Source organism: Lepus europaeus, chromosome 17 (assembly GCF_033115175.1).
Source record: "Lepus europaeus isolate LE1 chromosome 17, mLepTim1.pri, whole genome shotgun sequence".
NCBI lineage: Eukaryota > Metazoa > Chordata > Mammalia > Lagomorpha > Leporidae > Lepus > Lepus europaeus.
Window position 1 is genome coordinate 81,883,372 of NC_084843.1, and position 23,233 is coordinate 81,906,604.

The 23,233-nt window shown below is 50.3% G+C and overlaps 1 pseudogene; it reads right to left on the reverse strand.

Annotated features, from left to right (window-relative positions):
• Positions 1–14,434: 14,434 nt before the first annotated feature.
• LOC133775848 (uncharacterized) lies at positions 14,435–22,910 on the reverse strand (annotated as a pseudogene).
• Between the last annotated feature and the right edge of the window lie 323 nt (positions 22,911–23,233).

The window sequence follows — 23,233 nt, forward strand, 5'->3', positions numbered from 1 at the left end:
CAAGCACTTGGGCCATCCTCCACTGCACTCCCTGGCCACAGCAGAGAGCTGGACTGGAAGAGGGGCAACCGGGACAGAATCTGGTGCCCCGACCGGGACTAGAACCCGGTGTGCCGGCGCCGCAAGGCGGAGGATTAGCCTAGTGAGCCGCGGCGCCGGCCTAATTAATTAATTTTTTAAAAAAGTATAGCAATAGGATACTGGAGTAAAACATAATGCAAACCTGCATTCAATAAACTGATTATCATAAGCAGAACCATTTGTCTGTGAAATTTCTTCCTTGAATTCACGGATTCTCTTTCATTCTTTCAGACATAGCAGTGCTGTCAAAATAAAAATATGTGAGTTGGGGCCGGTGCTACAGATAAATCCACCACCCACAGTGCCAGCATCCCAAATGGGTAGTGGTTCCAGTCCCAGCTGCTCCACTTCTGACCCAGCTCCTTGCTTAAGGTCTGAGAAAGCAGAAGAAGATGGCCTAAGTCCTTGGGTCCCTGTACCCACGTTGGAGACCTGGAAGAAGCTCCTGGCTCCTGGCTTTGGCCAGCCCTGGCCATTGCAGCCATTTGGGGAGTGAACCAGCAGATGGAAGATTCTCTTTCTGCCTCTACTTCTCTGTAACTCTGCCAAATAAATAAATAAATATTAAAAAAACAAACAAACAAAAAAAACGTGAGCTACACATGTAATTCTATGTTTAGAGTGGCCACATTCAAAGTAAAAAAGAAAAGATAACTAATTTGAATACTATATCTTATATATAATATATAATATTCGAAGAATTATCACTTTAACATGTAGTAAGTATAAATGATTGAGGTACTTTATATTTTTTTAACAATTCTTGTATTTGAAAGACCAAGTGATAGAGAGGGAGAATTTCCTTCTGGTCGTTCACTCATCAAATGGCTGGGCCAGACTGAAGCCAGGAGCCAGGAACTCCTTTCTCCCACATGGGTGGCAGGGACCCAAGCACATGGGCCATCCTCTGCTGCTTTTTTCCCAGGTGTATTAGCAGGGAGCTGGATCAGAAGCAGAGCACCTGGGACTCAAACTGGTACTCCGATATGGGATGCTGGTGTCATAGGCAGTGGCTTAACCACTGCACCACTTCGGCCCCTGTATCTTTCTTACTACACAATTTTATCCCATTGGACTAGTAAGTTCATGGAGCCTGTTTCTGAATCTGAAAAAATGAGAATACAAACACTGACTTTATCGGGCTGACAGGAGGGTTAGATAGCAGGAACAAAGTACTGCAGCGATGTATACCCAGCAGGTGCTCAGAAATGACAGTTCCATCCTTTGCCCATTAATCTTCACAACTACACCGAGCAAAAGTTAAACTTTGTGAGTAAAGGAGAAAACTGCAATGCAAAAATAATTGACAGGGGCCAGCCTTATGCCACAGAGGATAACCTGCATCCCACATGGGCAATGGTTGAAGTCCCAGCTGCTCCACTTCTGATCCAGCTCCCTGCTAATGGCCTGGGAAAGCAGCGGAAGATGGACCAAGTGTGAGGGCCCCTGCACCCATGTGGGAGACCCAGAGGAAGCTCCTGTCTCCTGGCTTCGGCTTCGTTCATCCTTGGCAGTTGTGGTCACTTGGGAAGTGAACAAGCAAATTGGAAAATCTCTCTTTCAAATTAATTAATTAATTAATTAATTAAAAAAAAATCCGACTTGTCATGTTAACACAGTGAGGAAAGCTGGAAGAGTCTGCTCCTCACCCAGCTTATTGATGTTTTTTTTTTTTTTTAAGGTTTATTTATTTATTTGAAAGGCAGTTACAGAGAGGCAGAGGCAGAGAGACTTCTTCCATCTGCTGGTATACTCCCCAGATAGCCACAACGGCCAGAGCTATGCCATTTGGAAGCCAAGAGCCAGGAGTCTCCTCCAGGTCTTGCAGGAAAACACAGGGGCCCAAGGATTGGGCCATCTTCTACTGCTATCCCAGGCTATAGCAGAGAGCTGGATCAGAAGTGGAGCAGCTGGGACTTGAACTGGTAACCATATGGGATGCTGGAGCTGCAGGCAGGGCTTACCCACTATGCCATGGCACAGGCCCTGCTTACTGCCTCTTGATACTCATAGGGCGTCGCTTCTGGGAATGAAGGGATGAACAAGAAACAAAGTTCCTACCCACCTGGAGAGTACATTTCAGCGGGAAGACGGTATCAGCTAATCGGCGTGTCCTGTGGTAACGCGGCCAAGTAGGCAGGCTAACGGGAGGAAGAATGACACAGGTTGCAGCAGCAGGACCCGTGATGCAGAACACTGAGGAAGTCGCATGCAGGGGAGACATGGAAAAGGAGTGAGGCATGCTGGTAACAAGACATCACCACCAGCATGACCGGTCAGTTCTGGAAACACTCAGGTCATCGGTGGTGCTGCATGGCAAGGCAGGAAGGAGACTGGAACTGCAAGGGTCGGGGAATGAGGCAGATCCCACCTAGGCCACATCGTCGGCCCCTCCACTCCTGATCCTGCTCCCTCTTATGGCCTGGGAAAAGCAGCAGAAGATGGCCCAAGTGCTTGGGCGCTTGCTCTCCCTTTCTCTCTGTAACTCTTTCAAACAAAGAAAGCAATCATGCAGTCTAGCAGTTAGGAGCCCACAAGGGACATTCCCACTCCGTTTCAGAGTGTCCGAGTTCAATTCTCAGCTCCACTGCCGGCTTTACGTTCTGCTAACGTGCACCCTGGAAGGCAGCAGGTGCTGGCCTTAGTACTCAGGTCTCTCCCACACGGGACACCGGACTGTGCGTGCAACTCCCTGGCTCAGCCCCGGCTGCTGCTGGGTGTTTGGGGAATGGACCAGCAGATAGGAGATGTCTCTCTCTCTCCTTTCTCTCCCTTTCAAATAAATAAAATGAGTCAGGGTGGAAATGGGAGCAGGCACACAGCACAGGAGGTAAGATACTGTGAGACGGCCGGCGCCGTGGCTCACTAGGCTAATCCTCCGCCTTGCGGCGCCGGCACACCGGGTTCTAGTCCCGGTCAGGGCACCGATCCTGTCCCGGTTGCCCCTCTTCCAGGCCAGCTCTCTGCTGTGGCCAGGGAGTGCAGTGGAGGATGGCCCAAGTGCTTGGGCCCTGCACCCCATGGGAGACCAGGAGAAGCACCTGGCTCCTGCCATCGGAACAGTGCGGTGCGCCGGCCGCAGCGCGCCTACCGCGGCGGCCATTGGAGGGTGAACCAACGGCAAAAGGAAGACCTTTCTCTCTGTCTCTCTCTCACTGTCCACTCTGCCTGTCAAAAAAAAAAAAAAAAAAAAGATACTGTGAGACGTCCACAAGCCATATCAAAGCCCTGGGTCATGTTCTGAGCCCAACTTGCTACAAACGCACATCCTGAGAGGCAGCAGTGATGGCTCAGAGAGCTGGGTCACTTCCGCCCACACGGGACACCTGGATAAGAACCCGGCTCCCAAGTATTTCGGGAGTGAACCAGCAAACAGAAGATCTCTTATATAATAAAATAAATAAATGAATTTTTTAACAAAGAATGAAAATCATAAAGTATTTTTAAAATTATAGTTCTAACACCTTTAACTGAATTAAAAAAAAAAAAAAGCACACCTCTCCAATGTGCTCAGTACAACATGATATAAACTGTCACATATATATTGGGGCCAGTGCTGTGGCATAGTGGGTAAAGCTGCCGCCTGCAGTGCCAACATCCCATATGGGCGCCGGTTCGAGTCTCAGCTGCTCCACTTCCTATATAGCTCTCTGCTATGGCCTGGGAAAGCAGTAGAAGATGGCCCAAGTCCATGGACCCCTGCACCCACATGGGAGACTGGGAAGAAGCTCCTGGCTCCTGGCTTCAGATTGGCACAGCTCCGGCTGTGTGGCCATTTGGGGAGTGAACCAGCAGATGGAAGACCTCTCTTTCTCTGCCTCTCTGTAACTCTGCCTTTCAAATAAATAAATAAATCTTAAAAAAAAAAATTAGAATGAAAATCATCAAATATTTTAAAAATTATAGCTCTAACACCTTTAATTGAATTTTTCAAAAAAGCATACCTCTCCAATGTGCTCAGTGCAGCATGATATAAAATGTCACCTAACTGAAATTATTTCAAGATATATATATAACTCTGGGTACACTACCATAATAAAAATAAACTCAAGAGGCACTTTGAGGCCTCACAAAGTACTGAAAAGGAATTTTTAAAAATATACGCTGATTTCACAAGCTCCACTTCCACTTCTGTAATACCAGCGCTCACTGCTACCTATGCGATGTCGGAATTAAGCCAATGGAATTTTCCTGTACCATGAGCTGAGCTTCAAAACTGAGCTGTTTTGACGACGCGTCACTGTGCTTCAAAGTCCAATCCATTCTGACTCCGGACTTGGACGCTCCATGCAGGCAGGCTTCTCTGTGGGGTCAGAGCTGTCAGAGAGAGACGCTTCTGGTCAGATTTTCAGCAGAAGACAGAATGAACGCCTGTGCCCCCTCCTTCAGTTTTCCACTCTGGACCAGGATGGACTGTTTCACAGACCAGATTAACCCCTCGCCTGGAACAACAACAACATGACAAAAAGTAAGCTTAAAAAAAAAAAAAGAAAAGAAAGTCTCTCACCCCCAAAAAAGTCCCCAAGACCTGGGCATCAGACAACTAAGGGCAGAGTCCCTGAGACACAGAACACAGCCAGATGGGCCTTCCAGGTGCCCCAGCAGATCCACGGCCCTGGCTGCGCCGTGCTGGGGCCTGGCAGCCTCCTGAGCTGAAGACACGGGTTTGAGTCTGGAGACACAGAACACAGCATCCGTGAGCTGAGGGCTGCACACACAGGAACTCAGCAGAGAAACGCCCAGCAGGAGGCAAAGCCATTACGCATTCCAAGAGAAGATCCGTCCTGGAGCAGCACAGGGAACAGCACCCAGTGCTCACACCACTCGGGTCTGGGAAGGCGGGCGGCCGACCCTGCCTCGGCTCACTGGGGGTTCACGAAGCCCTGTCTCAGCAGCAGGCAATGACGGCGCTGCCCGTTCAGCTCCCCGACAAGGCATCCGAGGAGGCAGCGGAAGACAGCCAAGGGATCGGGCCCCTGTGCCCGTGAACTTCCACCCTGGGCCCCAACCCCAGCTTCCATCCCGGCCTGTAATGAGGAGGGGGCAGCTGTTTGCCCTCTAGCTCAGACAAGAGCTACTAAACAAGAGCTCCCAGCCACCAGCTCACTCCCCAAATGCCTGCAATGGCCAGGGCTAGGCAGGGAGAGAAGCCAGGAGCCAAGAACTCAGTCCAAGTCTTCCCAAACCTAACTACCTGAGCCATTACCACTGCCGCCTATGGTTTACCAGCTGCAAGCCGGAGTCATGAGCTGGAGCCCAACATTGAATCCAGGCACTCCAATACAGAATGTGGGCTAGCTTAGCTGTGAGGCCAAATGCCCACCCTATGACAGGATTCTAAAGCAGTCATCGCAAAATGCTCCAATGAGGGGCCAGCACTGTGGCGTAGCGGGTTAAGTCGCCACCTGCAGTGCCAACATCCCATAGGACGCCAGTTCGAGCCCCGGCTGCTCCACTTCCGATCCCGCTCTCTGCTATGGCCTGGGAAAGCAGTAGAAAATGGCCCAGGTACTTGGGCCCTTGCAGCCCCGACGGAGACCTGCAAGAAACTCCTGGCTCCTGGCTTTGGATCAGCACAGCTTCAGCCATTGTGGCCAGCTGGGGATTGAACCAGTGGATGGAAGACACCTCTTTCTCTCGCTTTCTGCTTCTGTAACTCTGCCTTTCAGATAAATAAATAAATAAATCTTAAAAGAGAGAAAGAAAGAGAAGAAACAAGAAACTCTACAACACAAAATTTTACTGATCAAAATAAAAATTCATGGGCGGTGCTGTGAGTTAATGCCCTAACCTGCAGCACCGGCATCCCATATGGGTGCCAGAGTCCTGGTTGTTCCACTTTGGATCCAGCTCCCTGATAATGTGCTTGGGAAAGCAGTTGGGGATGGCCCAAATCCTTGGACCCCTGTGCCTACATGGGAGACCCAGAGGAAGCTCCTAGCTCCTGGCTTCAGATTAGCTAAGCTCTGGCTGTCATAGCCATTTGGAAGCGAACCAAAAGATGGAAGACCTCTCTCTCTTGTCTCTACCTCTCTTTACAGCTCTGTCTTTCAAATAAATAAAACCAGAGGCAGTCGGCCCAAGTGCTTGGACTCCTGCCACCCATGTGGGAGACCCAGATGGAGTTCCAGGCTCCCGGTTGCAGCCATTTCATGGGTGAACCAGCAGATGGAAAATCTCTCGCTCTCTCCCTTTATCTCTCTCTGTAACTCTCTGCCTTTCTAATAAATAAATCTTTCCAAAAAATGAAATAAAAGTAAAAATTCACTGTGTAGGTTTAAAAAGCAGAATGCAAGGGCAGGCGTTGGATGCAGCAGTTAAGATACACTTTGGGAGACCGGTGCTACGGCACAGTGGGTAAAGCCACCGCCTGCAGTGCCAGCATCCCATATGGGTGCCAGTTCCAGTCCTGGCTGCTCCACTTCTGATCCAGCTTTCTGCTGAAGCCTGGAAAACCAGTAGATGAAGGCCCACGTCCTTGGGCCCCTGCACCCACACAGGAAACCCCAAAAAAGCTCCTGGCTCCAGATCAGCCCAGCTCCGGCAGTTGTGGCCAACTGGGGAGTGAACCAGCGCATGGAAGACCTCTCTCTCTCTCTCTCTCTCTCTCTGCTTCTGCCTTTCAAATAAGTAAATAAATCTTTAGGAAAAGAAAAAAAAAAATACACTTGGAACACGAGCACCCCACATCAAAGTGCCTGGTTGAGTCCCAGTTTCTCCACTTTCAGCCCAGCTTCCTGCAAATGCCCCACCAGAATTGTTTGTTTGTTTGTTTGAAAGCAGAAAGGAGCCAATGATAGGGCAGGGCTAGGGAGGAGACCAGTTAACTTGAAATGGGACAAGGGCCAACATTATGGCACAATGGGTTAAGTCATCACTTGCAATGCTGGCATCACATATCTGAGGGCTGCTTCCAGTCCCAGCTGCTCCACTCCCCATCCAGCTCCCTGCTATTGTGTCTGGGAAGGCAGCAGCAGATGGCCCAGTATTTGTGCACCTGCTACCCACGTGGGACACCAGGATGGAGTTCCAGGCTCCTGGTTTCATCCTGGCTCATCCATGCCTATAGCAGCCATTTGGGGAGTAAATCATCAGATGAAAGATATCTTTCTTTCCATCTCTCCCTCTATTTCTGACTCTCCTGCCTTCCAAATAAATAAATACTCTTTAAAAAAAATTAAAAAAAAAAAAAAAGAATATCAAACAACAGAATTTACCCAATCAAAATTGAGTCACAAAAGACCCGACATTCATGTTATCAGAGTTCCAAAGGGAGTGTACGAAACTAGAAAATATTCAAGGAAGTAATAGCTGAAAAATCTCGATTTTGACCAGAGTCATATGAGGAAACCATAAAGAACTCTATCTCACAAATCTGGAAACTTGGGTGAAATGTGCCAATTCTCCTAAAAGCTAGTACCATAACTCATCCAACACGAAATAAAGAAACTGAATCTGTAATTTAAAAATTTCCAAAATATCTTCAGACTCAGTTTCACTGGAAAAGTATACCAAATATTTAAAGAAGGATTAAGACAAATTTTATAAATATCTCCCACAAAATGGGAGTTAAAACTACTTCCATTCTCATTGAATAAGGTCAGTGTTACACTCAGATATCAAACTCAAAGACAGTTAAAAAGAAACAAACAAAAAAAGATTAGGGGCCTGGCTGTGGCACAGCAAGTTGGGCCTCCACCTGCGATGCCGGGATCCCATTTAGGCACCAGTTCAAGAGCTGGCTGCTCCACTTCTGATCCAGCTCCCTGCTAACGTGCCTGGGAAAGTAGTGCAAGATGGCCCCACGTTTGGGCCCCTGTACCCATGTGGGAGACCCGGAGGAAGCTCCGGGATCCTGCCTTCGGCCTGGCCCAGCCCCAGCCATTGTGGCCATTTGAGAAGTAGACCAGCAGATGGAAGATTCTCTCTTTCCTCCTCCCTCTGTGTGCTGCCTTTCAAATAAATAAAAAAATAAATTGTTTTTAAAAAATCAATATCCCTCATAAATACAGATGTCGTCTTTCATAAAATATGAGCAAACAGAACTCAGCAATATATAAAAGCAATTATAAACCACACCCAAGTACCCAAGTAGGATTTGGAATCAGCATCTGAAAATCAATCTACATAATACACATATTGACAGCTGGGGTAACAATGACGTGACACTGAACAAAGTACCAACATAGATGATAAAAACCTTTGAAGGACCCTGAGCCCCGCTGGGTCCTTTAGATCGCGACCCCAGACTCAAAAATCCTCAGACCAGACAATGCAAATGCAAGAGGCGGCTTTATTTCACGAGCGCTCGCGGACGCCGTCTCCAGACCCGACGCAGCGGGAGGCAGGAGAGAGGCGTGCGTAGTAGTGTCTGGGGGGCACTTATATACCTGGGGGATAGCAAAAGCGGGAGTACAGAAGCAGAAGACGCATGGTTACAGGGTTGATAAGACAATGGGGTGGGGGCACGCAGGGAATACTTTGCATACTTTTGCCATCTGCCCAGACCCACAGATAAGGGGCAATTGGGTACTTTCCGTGCCTGTTCCTGTTTATCGGGCGCCGTTAGCTGCCTGCCCATGACTTATGGTTTCGGCCCAAATTCCAGGAAATGTTTTACTAGAGTTCCCTAAGATGGTGCTGGGGTAGTTAAAATGGCGTGACCATTGTCAGGGTTGTTCATTCCCCCCTTTGGTCTTGTACATTAGGAAAATCCTTTCCTAAGGGCAATCCTGATCCTCCGAGCATTTTAAGGCCTGGTATTGCTGAGTCAGGACCATGGCCTGAACGCGTGACAGCCCATCCCTGACAAACTGTCAATCGGTTAAAAAGGCAGGGGCCAAGTGTCAGGATCAATATTAGCAGAAAGATGGGGCCTATAAGAGAGGAGAATAGGGTCGTGGACCAGGGGGAACGTTTCCAGATACTCTCGTACCAGCCCTGCTGTGACTCCAATTCCCGTCGCCTTCTGTCCAGTCTTTCTCGGAGTTTATCCAGGGTCTCAGTTACTACCCCAGTTTGATCGGCATAGAAGCAGCACTCTTCCCTCAGCGCTGCACAGAGCCCTCCTTCCTTAAGGAGCACAAGGTCCAACCCCCTTCGGTTTTGCAGGACTACTTCCGAGAGGGAGGTCAGGGACTCCTTTGATGCCCTAACTGATTGTTCAAGGGCGCGCAGGTCGTCATTCATGGCCTGATGCAGGGACAAGTACTGGTCTGCACGTATTACAGCGGTAGTGCTTGTTGCTATTCCAGCTGTGATGCCGCCCAGACCCAGGAGCATGGCCAGTGTCAGAGAGACAGGCTCCCGCTTGGCCTGATGTAGGGGCGACTCAAAGAACTGAAGAACTGACTTGTCAGAATGGTACGTTATACGGGGCCAGACCTGTACTAATACACAGTAGTCTCGAGTTTGATTAAAAACCCCGGCATGCACACATGGGGTCAGTCCAGTACTACAAGCCCAGTAAGTTCCATTAGGTGCCGGCAAATAGTAATCTCCTGGAAAAACCGACACAGAGTTATTACATAGCTGGAAATTGGGGGGCATTGTCCCTATACAGAGGCCCTGTCCCTGAACCTGGGTCAGAGTCAGTCGGTGGTCGTTTCCTTGACAGAGGGCTGGGGTGAAGAAACATTCTTTATATTTGAGAGGTTATAAGGTAGAGCGATGCCCTCATAATAAGGAGGGCGAGGATTGAGGCACAGCCAGCAGCTCTGGACCTTGGAAGGGTCCGTGTGATTAAGGGCCTGGTAGGCCCCTCTTATTAGGTTTTAAGAGGCGGTCTCCCGTGCCCGGCAATGGAGTAGGAGACGGGTTAGAACTCACAGTTGCCCTTGGCCTCAGGGAGGGTGGAGAGGCTGGGGGTCGGTTCTGGGGTCTCGGGAGGGTATCCCTAGTCACAGGCCTTTGATCCGCCAACACTAGGTTGGGGCCTATAGACTGAGAGAGAGCTTCCTCTCTAAGTTGAATTTTAAATAGGAACCCAGGATCGTAGCCAGAAATATAAAACCTTAAACCCCAAGTCCTTCCCTGTTGCCAGTCGGCAATGCTGGCCTTCTTCCCCTGTTCTGTGAAGGTAATGTTTAGGGGCATAGAACAGGAGGGCTCTGTTCCCGGGGTGAAATTACGACCCACAGAGATCCAACTATCTCGGGAAAACGGCCTCCAATAGGCTGCTCCAGTAGTTTCGCACCCCCAGGCCTTACAGTAGTAGGATTCTGGCCCCCCGCACCGAAACGTGTCTGCCGTAGACCTGCCATCCCTAGGGCACACGTAAAACTCTTGTTGTTGTAACTGGCACCTTTTTGTGTTATATCTGCACCCAAGCCACCCAGCACCGCCGGAGACCATGGGAATCCACCCTCCAGCGGCGCTGGCGGAGACTCCTTCCTTGGAGATTTCGGCTGGGCTCCAGTCCGGTATATCCCAGGTGTCTATCCCTGCTACCAACTGACACACATCAGGGTGCAAGGAAGGCCACCATGTCCCAGAAGGGGCCACGTGGGTAACGGACCACACGACATCAGTGGTACCAGATTTCACCTGCCACGTGAGCCTTTTTGGGGCGGGTGGGCTGCCCATAATTGGGGTAAGAAAAATCAAAAGTATTACAAGTACTAAACAGTCTTTAAGAGTCTTATCTTGAGTGGGTTTTGAGTGCGTTGTGCCTTCCATACTGTCCGGTCAGCGGGGCAATCGTCCTGAGTTTTGTCCTCCTCCGGTAGGGCTCGCTTCACATGGGACGCGTGGACCCAGGCGGCGATTCCGTCGACTTTTACCGCGGTGGGGGTTGTCAGCAGAACGGTGTAAGGGCCCTTCCAACGCGGCTCGAGGGTTTTGGACTGATGTCTGCGGATATAGACGGAGTCTCCAATCTGGAACGGGTGAGGCACCACCGGACACTTGGACTGATATACTGCAGCCAGAGGCTTCCAGACTTGTCTCTGGATCAGCTGCAGAGCTTTCAGTCGGGTCTGCAGGCTGGGGGAAGTGGCATAAGAGTCAATACTAGGTCCTAGTAAATCGGCAACTGGGGGAGGCCCTCCGTAGAGTATTTCATATGGAGTTAACCCGAAGACAGAAGGGGTGTTACAAGCCCTAAACAAGGCCATCGGTAGTAACTCGACCCAGTCTCTAGTGCCAGTCTCCATTATTAATTTAGTTAAGGTCTCTTTTATGGTTCGGTTCATACGTTCTACCTGTCCTGAACTCTGGGGTCTATACGCACAATGTAATTTCCAATCAATCCCCAGTACCTTGGCCACCAACTGACTTACCCGGGAGACAAAAGCTGGCCCATTGTCGGACCCCAATACCTTGGGAAGGCCAAACCGCGGGAAGATTTCTTCAAAAATTTTCTTGACGACCACCTGTGCCGTCTCCTTCTTTACCGGGAAAGCTTCAGTCCAACCAGAAAAGGTGTCTACAAACACTAACAGATATTTAATCCCATACCTGCCGGGGCGAATCTCAGTGAAATCAATTTCCCAGTTTGTTCCGGGCCTGGTCCCGCGCACTCTCGCCCCTTCCGCATCTTAAGGCGTTTTGGATTTACCTTTGCGCACGGGACACAAGATTCTGTTACCTGTTTGACCAATGTGTCCAATCCTATTATGAAGTGGGTCTGCTCCTCTCTTTTTAACAAGGTTTTTAGCTTTTTGTATCCTAAATGAGTCCATCGGTGAAGGTCACTCACTATGTCTCTGGCCACTTTCTTCGACAGGACTATCTTGTTCTGAATTCTCCAAGCCTTCTCCTGTTCGTCATACCTTCCCCCTAACCTTAGGATGGCGTTTACGTCTCCATCCGAATATGTCCACCCGCTTGGTCACGAGAGGTAGGGGAAGTCTTGGAAGAGTGTACTGTTAGTATTGGTTCTTTTAGGGCAACTGTCTTGGCCACCTCATCCGCCATCCGGTTGCCTTTTGCTACCGGGTCCTCGCCTTTCTGATGGCCTGGGCAATGGATGATGCTCAGCCTCTTTGGGAGGTGGAGGGCTTGTAGGAGGTCGAGGATCTCCAGTTTGTTTTTAATGTCTTTTCCTCCTGAAGTCAGTAACCCCCTTCTACGATATATCTCCCCGTGGATATGGGCCGTGGCAAACGCGTAGCGGCTGTCGGTGTAGATATTTACCTTCTTTCCCTCGGCCGCCCGGAGAGCCTGGGTTAGTGCCACGAGTTCGGCCCTTTGAGCTGAAGTCCCTGGTGTTAGGGCCGAGGCCCAGATAACAGTCTTTCCATCCACCACCGCTGCCCCCGCCCTTCTCTCACCTTGGTGTAGGAAGCTGCTCCCATCAGTGTACCAGGTATGCTCCGCGTCTGGCATGGGCAGGTCTGTTAAATCTTCCCGGGTTCCATGCGCTTCAGCCAGCACTTGGTGACAGTCATGACTGACCTGCGACTCAGTTCCGGGCTTCGGGAGCAGGGTGGCAGGATTGAGCAAGGCAGGAGTCCCAAAATGAATCTTCTCAGGGCTGAGTAGCACGGTTTGATGATGGGTAATTCTGGCGTTAGATAACCACCTGTCCGGGGGCTGGCGGACGACTGTCTCTATGGCATGGGGCGCCACTATGGTCAGGGGCTGGCCCAAAGTTAACTTGTCCGAGTCTCTTACCAGGACAGCCACTGCCACAATCATGCGGAGACAGGGCGGCCATCCGGTAGCAACATTGTCCAGTTTTTTTGAAAAATATGCTACAGGTCTCCTCCAGGGTCCCAGCCTCTGGGTTAGGACTCCTTTCGCTATGCCCCCATTTTCATCCACGTACAAGGTGAACGGTTTGACCGGGTCGGGAAGGCTCAGCGCTGGGGCTTCCAGTAGGGCCCGTTTGATCTTATCAAATGCTAACTGCTGTTCCTGGCTCCATATGAAAGGGGAATTTGCTCTCGTGAGGGGGTAAAGAGGGGCCGCCATTTCAGCAAATCCCGGTATCCAGAGGCGGCAGAAGCCGGCACTACCCAGGAACTCCCTGAGTTGGCGGGCGTTCTTAGGTGGTGGGATGAGTGCCACGGCTTGCTTACGCCCTTCTGGAAGCCACCTCCGGCCTCCCTCCAGTACATATCCCAGGTAGGTTACACGTCGGGTGCAGAGTTGAGCCTTCTTTGCAGAGGCCCTGTATCCCAACTCACCCAGTTTTTGGAGCAGAGCCTCGGTCCCTTTGATGCAGCTCTGTTCTGTCTCTGCTGCCAGCAGTAGGTCGTCCACATACTGTAATAAGATCAGCTCTGGACGGCTTACCCGGAAGTCCGCCAAGTCCTGGTGGAGAGCCTCATCAAACAGCGTGGGAGAATTTTTGAATCCTTGGGGTAGCCTGGTCCAAGTCAATTGTCCCGAAAATCCGGTTTCGGGGTCCTTCCATTCGAAGGCGAAGATGGGCTGACTCTGTGGGCTCAGCCTCAGGCAGAAGAAGGCATCCTTTAAATCAAGAACTGAGTACCAGGCATGGCTTGGAGGCAAGGTACTGAGTAGATTATAAGGGTTAGGGACCGTGGGGTGAATGTCCTCAGCCCTACGATTTACTTCCCTCAGATCTTGTACAGGCCTGTAATCATTAGAGCCGGGCTTTTTGACCGGCAGCAGGGGAGTGTTCCAAGGTGACTGGCAAGGCTTTAATATGCCCAGCTGTAGCAATCTTTGTATGTGGGGCCAGATCCCGTCCTTAGCTTCCTTAGCCATGAGGTATTGGCGGATAGACACGGGAGTAGCCGCGGGCTTCAGAGTCACTATCAGCGGGGGCCGCCTAACAGCCAGTCCTACCCCTGCCGTTTCTGCCCAGGCTGTGGGAAACTTAGCAAGCCACTCGGGACTGTTCCGGGGGGTTGGAGGGCTTTCGTGGAGGCAGTGCTCGTCCTCCAGCCGGAGAGTCAGCACGTGGAAGGGTTGGCCTGTAGGGCCGGTCACTGTAGCCCCTTTGTCTTGAAAGTGGATCTGCGCCCCGACCTTCGAGAGGAGGTCCCTCCCCAACAAGGGATAGGGGCAATCCGGCACCAGCAAAAAAGGAGTGGGTCACCTGCCCCATGGCCAGGTGGACCTTACACTCCGTTGTCCACCGATATAATTTTCCTCCAGTGGCTCCCTGTACCCAAGATGTCTTGGCACTTAACGGCCCCTCAGCACTGGTAAGAACTGAATGTTGGGCCCCAGTGTCGACCAGGAACGTGACCGGTCGGCCTCCCACTTTAAGGGTTACCCGGGGCTCAGGGGGAGGCTCCTGGCCCTGACTCCCCTAATCTCCATCCTCGAGTGATAGTACCGGGACGGGTCTTCTTTGGCCCCCCCGTTGTTTCTTGTTGGGACAATCTTTTGCCCAATGTCCCTTCTCCTTGCAGTAGGCGCATTGGTCACGCTCCACTCACAGTCTACGCCGGTCTCCCGGGTCCCTGCCTTGTCTAGGCCTGGCCTGTTCTGACCCTGCAACTACGGTGGCCAAGATCTTACTTAGTTCCTTATTTCGTTTCCTGTCCCTCTGGTCTTGTCTGCTCTCCTGTTCCCTGCATATTCTTTCTTCCCTCTCCTCCTGCGTTTCTCTTTTATTGAAATTTTTTTCTGCCTCTTTTACCAAATCCGGCAGGGTGTAGCCCTGTAATCCCTCCAGCCTCTGTAGTTTAACTCGAATGTCCGGTGCCGATTGTCCAATGAAGGACATTATTACCTCAGCTTGCCGGTCGGGGGCCTGAGGGTCGAAGGGTGTGTACATTCGATATCCTTCCATTAATCTTTCTAAAAATTCTGCCGGGGTCTCCTCACTTCCCTGCATAATAGCACATACCTTAGCCAAATTAGTGGGGCGCCTCCCGGCCCCTCTGAGACCTGTCAGGGGAATCTGGCGATAGAGACGGAGATGTTCCCTACCAGCCACCGTGTTGAAATCCCAGTCCGGGCGAGTTAGTGGGAACGCCGCATCGATTTCATTGGGCAACAGAGTGGGCCGGCCATCGTTTCCTGGCACATTTTTGCGGGCCTCCAGGAAGACTCGCTGCCTCTCCTCGGTGGTGAGAAGCGTCTGTCAAAGCTGCTGACAGTCATCCCAAGTGGGCGATGGGTTAGTAAGATGGATTCAATTAGCCCCGTCAGGGCCTGGGGGTCTTGGGAAAACGGGGGGTTATGAGTTTTCCAGTTATACAAGTCAGAGGCTGAGAAGGGCCAATACTGGATTTGGCCGGCCACCGAACGGAGGGGCAGGGCATGAGACGACCAGGTGTCCTCCATCCCTCTGCCTCGCTCGCGGCACAGCCGCAAGCGGTGACTCAATGTCGGTGAAGATGGCTCTGCGGGAGGCAGAACCTCCTCTTCTTGTATGGTCCAATCTGGGGACGGGGCAGAGGGAGCCGGCCCCTCAGGAGCGGGGCGAGCGTATGGGGGCGGGGGTTCTAACAACCACAGATCCTCCTGTCCTCCCTGCAGGACAGGGGGGTTTTGGGATTTTGCTTTTGAAAGTTCCTCCAGTGGGTAAAGTGAGGATACCGGGGAAGGGTCCTCCGGCTTAGCAGGCGCGGGGAGGGCAGTGGGCAGGTGGGAAGGAAGGGGGATCAAGGGTGTCGTCGGGGAAGGAGGGGGAGGCTTAGGTTGAGATTTCCCCTCCGCGGACGGAGTCGGTGAGAGGAAGGGCTTAACCCACACAGGAGGGTTCCGAACCAAGTCCTCCCAGACGGTGATATAGGGTACCTGGTCAGGGAGCCCCTGTGGTCCGGTTTGACAAACACGATCTTTCACCTGCAAGATAACATTTGGGTTAAAGGTTCCATCCTCCGGCCACCCGGCCCCATGAGTCGGCCACTCTGTGGAACTGAGAGTGACCCATTTTTTCTTCTTGATTTCCACCGAAAGACTGCGTGCACGCTCCTGGACCTCTTTCCAATGACCTAAAGTGAGGCTCAACGGGGTGGTTAATTGCTGCCCCATGGCCGGGGAAGGATGGAAGAAAACGAAATAAAGACCAAGAAACACAGATACACACAAGACGAACAATACAAGTCGCGCGACTACAGACAGGCGTAAAAGTGAAACTAATAATTCAGATGGGAGCGGCCGGCTGGCCAGGCTCTCCCCGGGAAGGAGAAAGACGTGGTCTCTCTCCTTTCCCCAGACCACCGCTGGAGCGTCCCCCAGGGTAAGACCAGGGGTCTCAGGACACGTCTGTCTCCCCCACTGGTCCGATACAGATACAGGTCCTGTACAGGCACAATCTCAGAAGGCGCCGCTAATCACGACACTTACAGAGAGGGGGATTACCTTACCTCCGGCTGGCCTTTTGAGGGCTTGAGTCGTGGGTCGTTTAATCTCGGTGGGACCTCCAGAGGAAGGACCCTGAGCCCCGCTGGGTCCTTTAGATCGCGACCCCAGACTCAAAAATCCTCAGACTAGACGATGTAAATGCAAGAGGCGGCTTTATTTCACGAGTGCTCGCGGACGCCGTCTCCAGACCCGACGCAGCAGGAGGCAGGAGAGAGGCGTGCGTAGTAGTATCTGGGGGGCACTTATATACCTGGGGGATTGCAAAAGCGGGAGTACAGAAGCAGAAGACACATGGTTACAGGGTTGATAAGATAATGGGGTGGGGGCACGCAGGGAATACTTTGCATACTTTTGCCATCTGCCCAGACCCACAGATAAGGGGCAACTGGGTACTTTCCGTGCCTGTTCCTGTTTATCGGGCGCCGTTAGCTGCCTGCCCATGACTTATGGTTTCGGCCCAAATTCCAGGAAATGTTTTACTAGAGTTGCCTAAGATGGTGCTGGGGTAGTTAAAATGGCGTGACCATTGTCAGGGTTGTTCACCTTTACCAAGTTAGAAACAGTGTGTGTGGGGGGGGGGAGGGGGAGTAGCCTGCAGGCTGGCAAACACAGGAGCACTTGATATTGTGCCAGAGAGGGCACAGAAGTTCTGTGTCCTTCCATTTGGCTGTTGCCAAATCACACTTTTTACAATAAAATGATCACCGCAGAAAAACAAACTGAGGAGAGCCAGCTCAACTTGGCTAAAAAGCATCAACAAACACTACAGCTGGAGGGGAGGCGAGTTTTGAGGAAGCAGCTTAAGTGGCTACTTAGGAAGCCTGCACCCCCATTTCCGTTTGTCTGGGATCAAGTCCATTGCTGCTATCCGGCTTCCTGGGAGGTAGCAGATTGTGATCCAAGTACCTGGGGACCCTGCCACCCACAGGGGACACCCAGTTGGGAGTTCCTGGTTCCTGGCTTCAGGCCTGGTCCAGGCCCAGCTGTTAGAGGTATTTTCAAACCAGCAGATGAAAAGATCTCTCTTTCTCTCTGAGTTGCTCTGCCTTTCAAATAAAAATAAACCTTAAAAATATTTTTGAAAACCTTAAAAATACTACAGCTGGCATCACACTGGGAAAAAAAAAAAACACTGTACATTTCCCTAAACTGGGAACAAGCTCTTCTTTTTTCTGGGCATTGCATTTTAAATCAATGGAAGAGGAAATAAAAGGAGTATGGATTGGAGCAGAAGTAAAATAACCCCTATGTGCTGATGTCCAGGTCTGCTACACGGAAATCTCAAGAAATATACCAAAAAGAAAAACCTAGAGCTTCTATGATAACCACGGTCACAGTGTTATGGCGGAGAAGATATTACCTCGGTTCTTTGTCTCACATAGAATTTCCAAGCAGACAAGCGGAGATTTAAAAGCAAGATTTAATAGACTCAAAGACCTCCAGCCAGAGCAGCATGGGTGGGGGGCTTCCAAGAGAGCAAAATCCACCCCCAAGTGGTCTCTGGCAGGTTTTAAGCACAGTTGTTTTTTTGTTTTTTAATTTTTTTTTTGACAGGCAGAGTGGACAGTGAGAGAGAGAGACAGACAGAAAGGTCTTCCTTTTTGCCATTGGTTCACCCTCCAATGGCCTCCAAGGTCGGCGCGCTGCGGCCAGGGCACCGTGCTGATCCGAAGGCAGGAGCCAGGTGCTTCTCCTGGTCTCCCATGGGGTGCAGGGCCCAAGCACTTGGGCCATCCTCCACTGCACTCCTGGGCCATAGCAGAGAGCTGGCCTGGAAGAGGGGCAACCGGGATAGAATCCAGTGCTCTGACCGGGACTAGAACCCGGTGTGCCGGCGCCCCAAGGCAGAGGATTAGCCTGTTGAGCCAGGGTGCCAGCTCTAAAGCACAGTTTTGATTGACATTCAGGTACAAGACAGGGGACAAAACCTATCAAAAGACCTGATTTGCAATCCTTGACCCTGTCAGGCTCACTCAGGATAGAACAAAAGAGCCATCCCAGAGGTAAGACACCTAATTTGTTTTCACAATAAACTGGGAGCTCAGAAGGGTGGAGCCCCCACTCCCTTGCTATTTTCATGATAAGACTGGAAGCTCCCAAGGAGTGGGCAGGCAAGCACTTGTGGCCTTGCTAAGGAAAACTTTCGGGGGGAGTATTTTCCACCCTCAATTTCCAGCATGACTCTTCACAGTAGAATATGAGATCAACTACAAAAATGAATAATTTTTCTGTATAACACCAATAGAACATGTGGAAATCTAAGGTATAATATCCTCTCTCTCTCTCATTCTCTTTAACTCTTTCAAATAAATAAATGTATTTTTAAAAGAAAAAAATTTATAATACCATTGGAGCCGGCCCTATGACATGGAAGGTTAAACTTCCACCTGCAGTGCCAACATTCCATATGGGTGCTGATTCATGTCCTGGCTGCTCCTCTTCCAATCCAGCTCTCTGCTAATTAGCCTGGGAAAGCAATGGAAGATGGCCCAAGTACTTAGGCCCCTACAACCATGTGGGAGGTCCAGAAGCAGCTTCTGGCTCCTGGCTTCGGATCAGCTTAGCTCTGGCAATGGTGGCCATTCAGGGAATGAACCAGCAGATGGAAGACCCTTCTCTTTCTCTCCCCTACCACCCTGTAACTCTTTCAAATAAATAAATATTTTTTAAAAAAAAGTGCATGATCCAGAAAAGGAGAAGTAGATAAACCTGACTTTTTTTTTTCTGTTCAGAAAAGTTAAAGTACATGCCAGAGGAAAATATATGCAAATCCATGTCTGGGCTTGTAATTCAGAAACGATAATGAAGCATCATCGAAACTCAACAGCCACTTTTTTAAAAGAACAAAATAGTTCACATTTCAAAAAGAGACACAGACATAGCAAACGAGCTCACCAGATCAGTCAGTCCAGCTACAATGACTACAGAGGTTGTAGCCATTTGGAGAGTGAACCAATGGAGGGAAGACCTTTCTCTCTGTAACTCTCTCTCAATAAATAAAATCTTAAAAAAAAAAAAAAAAGAAAAGAAAAGAAAGAAAGAAATGGAGCAGCAGAGACTCAAACCAGAGTTCCTGTGGGATGCTGGCCATGCAGACAGCGGCTTGGGCCTCTGCGCCTCAAGGCCGGTCCCATGGTTATATTTCATAGTTACATGTATGCCTCCTGTATGATACAGCAGTACCACTGGGTGGGCTGGCACAACTGCTTTGGAATCTATCCTGGTGTTATGAAGCAGAACGTGGACAAATCCTATGGTCCTATACCTATGGCACAGGTACACAGCCAGAAGGAAGTCTGGCATATGTGCCCCAGGAGACAGGTGCTGGTGCAAAGCACCACTGTAATATCCCATACTGCAAACAGTACACTGCTGAAGCATGTGGCCCACTTACTACATGAAAGGTTATAAAACAGCCAAAATTACCACTGGACCTGCAATAATTCTTATAAGATAGCACTGATTAACAAATGTAGGCACTGAGGAAAACATATTGTTTAATTCATATATAAACATACACAGTGGGGCAGGCGCTGTAGAGAAATGGGTAAAGCTGCCAGATGCAGTGCCAGCATCCCATATGGGCACTGGTTCAAGTCCCAGCTGCTCTACTTCTGATCCAGCTCTTTGCTATGCCTGGGAAAGCAGTAGAAGATGGCCCAAGTCCTTGGGCCCCTGCACATGCACGGGAGACTTGGAAAAAGGTCCTGGCTCCTGGCTTCAGATCGGCCCAGCTCCGGCCATTGTGGCCAATTGGGAAGTGAACTAGCAGATGGAAGACCTCTCTCTGCCTCTCCTTCTCTCTTAGTATAACTCTTTCAAATAAGTAAATAAATCCTTAAAATAAACAAACATACACAGTAAAAACTATAAATGTTTTTAGCATATATACAAAGCGGAATAATACTCCATTTTATGTATGTAACATTCTGTGTATCTATTCATCTATTAATGAACTCCTGGGTTACTTTCACTTTCACAACTGTGAATAACACTGCTATGGGCATACAAAATATTTGCCTGTCTCCTTTCATTTTTTTAAGATATATCACTATAAGTAGTATTGCTGAATTACATTGCAATTATATTTTTAATTTTTGAGGAACCATTATAATGCTTTCTAGAGTGGCTATTACCATTTTAGAATCCTACCAAAGGTCTATAAGGGCATATCTCTTATTTTTAAGATAAGAAGGGCCGACACTGTGGCACAGTTAGTAGAGCTGCCACCACCAATGCTGGTATCCCATGCGGGTGCCAGTTCGTGTCCTGGCTACTCACGTCCCAGCTGCTCCACTTCAGATCCAACTCCCTGCTGGTGGCCCCTGAGGTGTAGCAAAGGATGACCCACGTGCTTGGGCCCCTCTGGCTTTGGCCTGGCCCAGCCCTGGCCGTTGTGGCCATCAGGGGAGTGAACCAGAAGACGGAAGCTCGCTCTCTGGCTCTCCATCTCCGTCTGTGACTCTGACTTTCAAACAAACAAATAAATCTCTTTTTAAAATGTGGGAGAAAAAGCTACATACAAAAATCTTGATCCACAGGTTAAGCTGCTGTCTGCAATGCTGGCATCTCATATGAATGCTAGTTCAAGTCCAGGCTGCTCGGCTTCCAATCCAGCTCCCTGCTAATGGCCTGGGAAAGCAGCAGAAGACCCGGATGAAGCTCCAGGCTCCTGGCTTTGGCCTGGCCTAATCCTGGCCACTGCAGCCATTTGGGGAGTGAACCAGCAGATAGAAGATCTCTCCCCCTCTCTCTATCTCTCCCTCTAACTTTGACTTTCAAATAAGTAAATAAGAAAATTGGGGGAAAAAAAAGGAAAGAAAGAAAATTTGATCATAAAGGAAATATATGAAGCCTAACACAAAGCCCTGGACTCATCCTAAACTAAAAATTCAAATTCTTTCCCAAATGAGTTTAAAAGGAATCAGTATACAATGTATACAAGGATATGGCCAGATGGAGCAGGCATTATGGTGCAGTGGGTTAAGCTGCCACCTGGGATGCCCACATCCCCCATTAGAGCACTGGTTTGAGTCCCAGCTACTCAGCTCCTGATACAGCTTCCTGCCAAAGTGCATCTGTGGAAGGCAGGAGATGGCCCAACCCTTGGGCCTCTGCCACCCACGTGGGAGACCAGGATGGAGTTTCTGGCTCCTGGCTTCATCCTGGCCCAGGCTCAGATGTCACAGACATTTGCAGAGTAAACCAGCGATGGAAGATCTCGCTCTCTCACTCTGCTTTCAAATACATAAATAGAATTTTTTAAAAATTTAAGGATATGACTGGAGGAAAAAAAAATGGTTAACTATTCCATGAACAGGCAACAGAAAAGACCGGGAAGCAAATGAAATCAAGGAGGAAATATTTCAAACCAAATAAATATAGTGACATCTGGAGGCCAGCAATGTGGGGCCACATGTGACACGGGCATCCAGATTCCTTATAAAATAAATAAATAAATCTTCAAAAATTTAGTAAATCTGGAGGACCAGCGTTGTGGGAAAACCATACACACCTTATTCTATTAAAAGGTCAACCCTATCTTTGGTGGAGAAAATTCTCTGTCATGAGATTGGCGCACTCTTCAATGTGCCTTGTGTTTTGATTCATCCTGCTATTTTGTTCACCTTTATCTATGTCTCCTGATTGTGTTCTTACATGAGAGTGTTATGGGAAAATAGCGGCAGAGAAATTATTGTTACTTGGAAGAAGAATTTCCAAGCAGAGATTGAAACGATTTATTAGTCAAAGACCCCCAGCCAGAGTGGCACAGACCAAGAACTAGACCATCAGACTGCATTCAGTTACCAGGGGGGGACAAAAACCTATCCAAAGCCCTGATTTACAATTCTTTACCCTATCTAGAAGGGTGGGGCAGGTAACTTGTTTCACAAGAACCTGTGAGCTCCCTGTCTATTCTCATGGTAAACGTGGAGGTTCTGAAGGAGGGCGGCCTGTTCTTGCAAACTGGGAAGGGAGCAAACGTTTTACACCCCAAATTCCACTGGGACCTCCCTGACTACCTATTAACCCATCTGACCCCTCACTAGGGAAGATAAGAAACTGGATTAAGTCTAGCTGGAAGCTCTGGATTCCCACAGCCGCCGCTGTCAGGACTCTGGGATGGAGGTCTGGGCTCCTGGCTACGGCCTGGCCATTTGGCAAGCGTGTCACTGAATAGATCTCGATCTTGGTATCCGTCTCTCTCTCAAGAGTTTTCAAGTAGATGAACATGGGTCACTTTTTAAAATTAAGAAGAAAAACAGGAGTCCAATCTCCCCCCCACACTGCAATGGTCCCCCAGTGCCGTGGTCCCTGTCATGCCCCGCCCCCCACTTGAATTCAGTCTGCCTTCCTTTTAAAAGAGGTAACTACAAGAACCTCTTTTCTCGACGGCACCGCTGGCAGTCCGTGCAGAGGGTGCAGGCCGGTGGTCCCTGCAGGCCCTCACACGCCCGCCCACCCGTCCTGGAGTAGGTCCCCTGGCCTCCATTCCCGCAGGGTAAACGGAGCGGCCCCTCCCCACTGGGGCCAGCTCCCTGGGGCCCGCAATCCCCAGCCGCGGGCGGCGCCACCACGTCCGGCCCCGCCATGCCGGCCGCTCCCCCACAGAGCCAAGGCCGAGCAGAGCGGGGAGCGCGACCCTCGCCCTCGGGCCCCGCCTCGCCCACTCCCGATACCAGCCGCGCAGGCAACACCCGCGGCGGGGCCAGTGCAGGGATTGGGACCGCCGCCCCCACCGGGCCACGCTCCGGCTCCAGCACCTACCTAGAGGAGGCCGCGACACCGGGGACTCAGCAGCCGCCAGTGAGCCCGAGCGCTTGTTTACCGTTACCATGGAGACCGCGGCGCGCCCTGGGCGGGGCTCCGAGGGGCGGTGTCGGGCGCCAGCCCGCCAGCCCGTCAGTCAGTCAGG